The sequence below is a fragment of the Zalophus californianus genome, chromosome 1, assembly GCF_009762305.2.
Source record: "Zalophus californianus isolate mZalCal1 chromosome 1, mZalCal1.pri.v2, whole genome shotgun sequence".
NCBI classification, from domain to species: Eukaryota; Metazoa; Chordata; class Mammalia; order Carnivora; family Otariidae; genus Zalophus; species Zalophus californianus.
Window position 1 is genome coordinate 14,863,913 of NC_045595.1, and position 4,815 is coordinate 14,868,727.

The following is a 4,815-nucleotide window of genomic DNA, read 5'->3' on the forward strand; positions in this document are numbered from 1 at the left end:
ATGTGGTCGAAGAAGAGGGGGAGTTGGCTAAGAAGGCTGGTCCCTGGCTCTCTGGGCTTCTGCTTGGACATCTGGGAAACCCTCATTCATTCTTGACCAAGTAACAGGGGGCCTAGAGGAGTGGGATAAGCAGCCCTAGCCAGATGCCCTCCATGCAATTCTCTCAGCTTATATCATAAGTATGGATTACCCTCAAAGATCTTCAAAGTTCTGGGTTCTTCTGATTTCTTTAGTTTTCCTAGGAGTCTTGCCAGGGATGTCACAAACTAAATCAGTCTACCAAAAGATTTTGTAGAGTGATTATATATTTTTACGTCTGCCATGATCTTCCATCTTCTCAGTCCCTGAGATAGCTATCTGTTTTTGGTGAGAAAATATTTTAAAGAATGGTTATATATTATTTTACAATATACAATTTTATATAGTGATTATTTTATAGTTGCATTATTAATCTCATAGAGCAGTTATGTACATATATATTTTTGATAGAGCACGAGCACATGAGTGCTTGCTGGGGGCGGGGGAGAAGGGGCAGAGGTGGAGAGGGAGAGAGACAATCTGGGTGGGCCTCGATCCCATGACCCTGGGATCATGATCTGAGTCGAAATCAAGAGTGGGAGGCTTAAACTGACTGAGCCACCCAGGCACCCCAATTATATATTTTAATATTACAGACTTTGCTATAGGCCTCCTGTGAGGTCAGCTTTTACCCACAGGGCAGCTCTACCCATGGATGGGCCTTCCCAGGGGCTGCTGAATCCAATGGCCCAGTGCGGTGCAACAATGGACCAGTTGCAACAACTGTCAACTGTGATGGCCACATATGACTCAGACGGAGCCTTCCATAGGCTGCACCACAGTTCAACTTCAACCTCTGATCAATCCTGCTTCCTCCCTACCCTGCCACAGAGGTTGACAGCTAATCTATATCCTGCTTGCCGAAATCAATCTCAACACCTGCTCCCAGAGAAACTAACTCAAGACAGATGGGAGTGGGAAGGAAGGCACTTTGGAGAGGGATTTTGGAACTAGATTGCTCCCTGGTTGGCTGGCAATGAGATCCCCCTCACGGACTAGATGGAACACCCATGCACCTGTACATGCACCTATATACCCATACAAGATACAGCTGGCAGTCTAAGCATTAACACTCTCACAGGTCATGGGATAGTAGTTGCTGGTTGCCACTGAAGCAAACAGAGATGCTTTGTGTAGCAAGAAAGCTGAGACCCAGACCCAGGACTAATTAGAGTGGCCAAGCTCTTGGTAAGGTTAGTCAGCTACCCACAGTAGATCTGTTAGGCTGTGCGGTGTGTATGTGTTTGTGTGTGTGTGTGTGTGTGTGTGTGTGTGTGTGTGTGTGTGTGTGTGTGTGTGTGTGTGTGTGTGTGTGAGAGAGAGAGAGAGACCCTAAAACTTGGTTTTGGGGGCTTTGGGTGGATGCCCCCAAACTTTCAACCAGACTCCTTGGAGCCTGCAGAAATGGCCCACCCCATCCCTATTAAAAACAAGTGCTGTCTCTCCATTCTCTTTCTACAACTAGAACAATTGTTCTAGCTCTTCTTTCTTCCCAACTCCCGCCTTTTCAGCTACCAGTGGGAGGGAAATTGGTAGCCCCAAATAAGCAGGTAAAATGGGCGCCAGATTCAGAGGAGCAGAAGTAGTCCGTTTTCGTTAGAGCCCTAAAGTGCGGCTGGCTGTCTCCTTTTCCAGATGACGACAAAAGTTCTGACTGTCACTGAGGGCTTTCCGGGGTCAGGGAAGCTGCCGGACTCTTGCTAATTCAATTTTTTCCATTCCAGTCTCTTTCCTATCATCTCCCCCTTCACCCTGGAACATGTTCAAGAAATTTGATGAAAAAGAAAATGTGTCTAACTGCATCCATTTGAAAACCTCAATTATTAAGTGTATTAAGAACCAAGTGATAGAGTAATTTCTAGGTGTGGAACTATGGCTTAATCATATAATGCCTAAGAAAGAGCCTGTCAAAATATGCGGTGCCATGAACATATAGAAATCCTTACAGTGAATGGAAAGTTACTATTTTTTAGACAAAGAGAAGGGCCTTTTTATCCAACCCTAAGTTTACTTCACAAATATCCTTTTATTCTGTTGCACCAGCAGGTTGATAAAGGAGCCATCAAATATGTACTCAGCGGAGTAAATATCATGTGTCCAGGCTTAACTCTTCTCCTGGAGCAGTCGATAGGATCGTTGCAATCATGGCAGAAGGAAAACAGCATGCTCTGTGTGTTGTAGTCATGAAGATGTCTGCAGAAATATTGAGAAAGTCAACAAAGGAGTTGACATTGAAAATGTCCATTATTTAAATGATGGTCTGTGCCATATGAAAATATATAAATGAGCCTCAAAACAAATACACTTGGGCAAAATATGGATATAGTGCATTATCTGTGTTTTTGTCTGCGTGTGACAGCATGAAGACAATACTTCTGTGGCTATGCTAAATACAGGATGCTAAAAAAGAAAAAAAAAAAGAAAAGAAAGAAGCACTTGTTATCATCTTGCTTGGAGACAATGCAGACATCTCTCTGCAAGACTGCATCACTTCCCATAAGACCTGTACCTGTCTTCTCTCCTAGTCATCAGGCTATAACTCCCCCAGAAGAGCTGCATGACCCAGCTGGGAGAAGACATGTGGGGCTGAATTCTCAGGGTATTTGACCCATGGCCAGACCACAAAGATGGGGAGCTCTCCTGAAATACAAGATTTAACACTCTGGCAAATGCTCCAGGAGATAATGTGACCCCAATACTGGGACGGCTCTTAGAAGCATGGAGAAAGTTACGGCCTGGGCTAAGTGAAGTTGAAATGCCAGAATGGCTGACAGCGGAGGGGGTGGGACAAGATGTCATATGGAGCTGTGGCACTTGCCAGAGCAAGGATCATAATGCATGCCCCTGGGGCTCTGGATTGAGGCTGTACAGTGGAGGGGTATGTACCTTTATAAAGCTTCTGGAATTCTTACTGGGCCCTTGTAGAGACAGAATACTGATCCATGGGAAACCAAATGGCCACATGCTGATATGTTCGTCATGAGCTGAGTTTTATGGGATGCACCAAGGCTTAAGGCCAGGCAGGGCCAGTGCCATGTTTACTGCTGGGATCAGGCACAAATGTCAGAGGGCACAGGTGATCTGCATGAGAAAGTGGCCCAGAACCCGTGTCACCCACCACTGCTGCACCAACACTCTACTTCAGCTCACACCTATGGCTATATGGCGGATTCCCTATGTCCAAGCTTGGTTGTGTGTGGGTGTGCAAACTGAAATGCAGACAGCAACCTCACTGGAACCTCACCCAGCAGTGGCTCAAAAAGACAGTGGTGAGGGAAAATACCTCTAAATGGGGAATATGCCTGGTCATCCACCTGGGGTAGGAGAAGTGGATCAAGGTTAGAATTCATACTGACCTATGGCAGTGGGGAATGACCTGCTGGCTGGTGAGGGGCCTGGAAGATTGGGGATGAGGAGGTGTAAAGTGGAGGCATGTGGGTGGATGACTGGGAAATTGTACACATTTTTGTGTCATGTTAATGCCCATCGGAGAGCATCCAGCACAGAAGAAGAACTAAAGAACTAAGACAGCTGATGTTGGCCAGTCTTGGTCATTGGCCACTCCAGTACTGGCACACCTGACACATGAATTAGAGTGGCCACAGTATGAGAGATGGAGCTCATTAGCATGGAATGAAACTTGTTAAGGCTGATTTAACTGTTGTCATCACTGAATGCCCAGCTTGCCTGCAAGACACCAGCACTGAGCCACCTGCAAGGCATCATTCCCAAGGACACCAGCCAGTTAGCCACTTAGCAGCAAGTTGACGGTTTTCATAGGAATGGACATTCTGGGTCTGAGTTTGCTTTCCTGCTTGTAGGTCCTCAGGCAGCATTACTCTCTGAGGCTCATGGAGCATCTGGCCCATTGGTTTGGGGTGCCTCAGAGCACAGCACCAGACCAGAAGACACTCCCCCTCCCCCTTTCCCCCCCACACACACTGAAGGAAGTGCAGGAATGGGCCCATGACTGTGGGATCCTCTGGCTGAGTCACAAATGGTACCTCCAGAGGCTGCCTGCTTGATGGACTGTTGGGGCGGTCTGTGGTGTGGGTGAAGTGCCAGTTTGGAGGTACACGCCATGAAGATGGGTACTGTCTTCTGATTCGGTAGTGAATCAGTGCTGAAGATAGCAATCTGGATGCTCTCTACAATTCAGCAATGTAATAGCTAGAGCAATCTGGTCAGTTTTCTCTGAAAATCATAGCAGCATTTAAAGGGTCTCCCTCGGGTACCTGGGTGTCTGAGTCGGTTGGGCGTCTGCCTTCAGCTCAGGTCATGATCCTGGAGTCCTGGGATTGAGTCCCACATCGGGCTCTCTGCTCGGTGGGGAGTCTGCTTCTCCCTCTGGCCCTGCCCCATCTCATGCTTTCTCTCTCTCAAATAAATGAATAAAATCTTTAAAAAAAATAATAAAGGGTCTCCCTCGTCCCAAATACTGATGCAATGGATCATGTATTGTTTTGGAGGGATGCCTGCTGGGGAGGCATGGAGGTGTGTGTATGTGTGAAAAGCAAGGAAGAGGAGGGGTTGTAGGTTTCAGAATTTAGCAGCTAGAAAGTCTAGTTCCAGCTACTGTTCTGAAAGACTGCACAGTTGGTGCTGCTGACCTCAGCACAGGGCCCCCTCAAGTCTCAAGGTTTTGGGGATGAGAGTTAACAGATTTAAATGAATAAATTGCACCAAGACTTTCTAAATAAGAGAGCCTGAGCCTGAGGCATTGTTAGAAATATCACA

The 4,815-nt window shown here is 46.7% G+C and overlaps 1 pseudogene; it reads left to right on the top strand.

Annotated features, from left to right (window-relative positions):
- Positions 1-1,837: 1,837 nt before the first annotated feature.
- LOC113918917 lies at positions 1,838-4,434 on the top strand (annotated as a pseudogene).
- Positions 4,435-4,815: the final 381 nt, after the last annotated feature.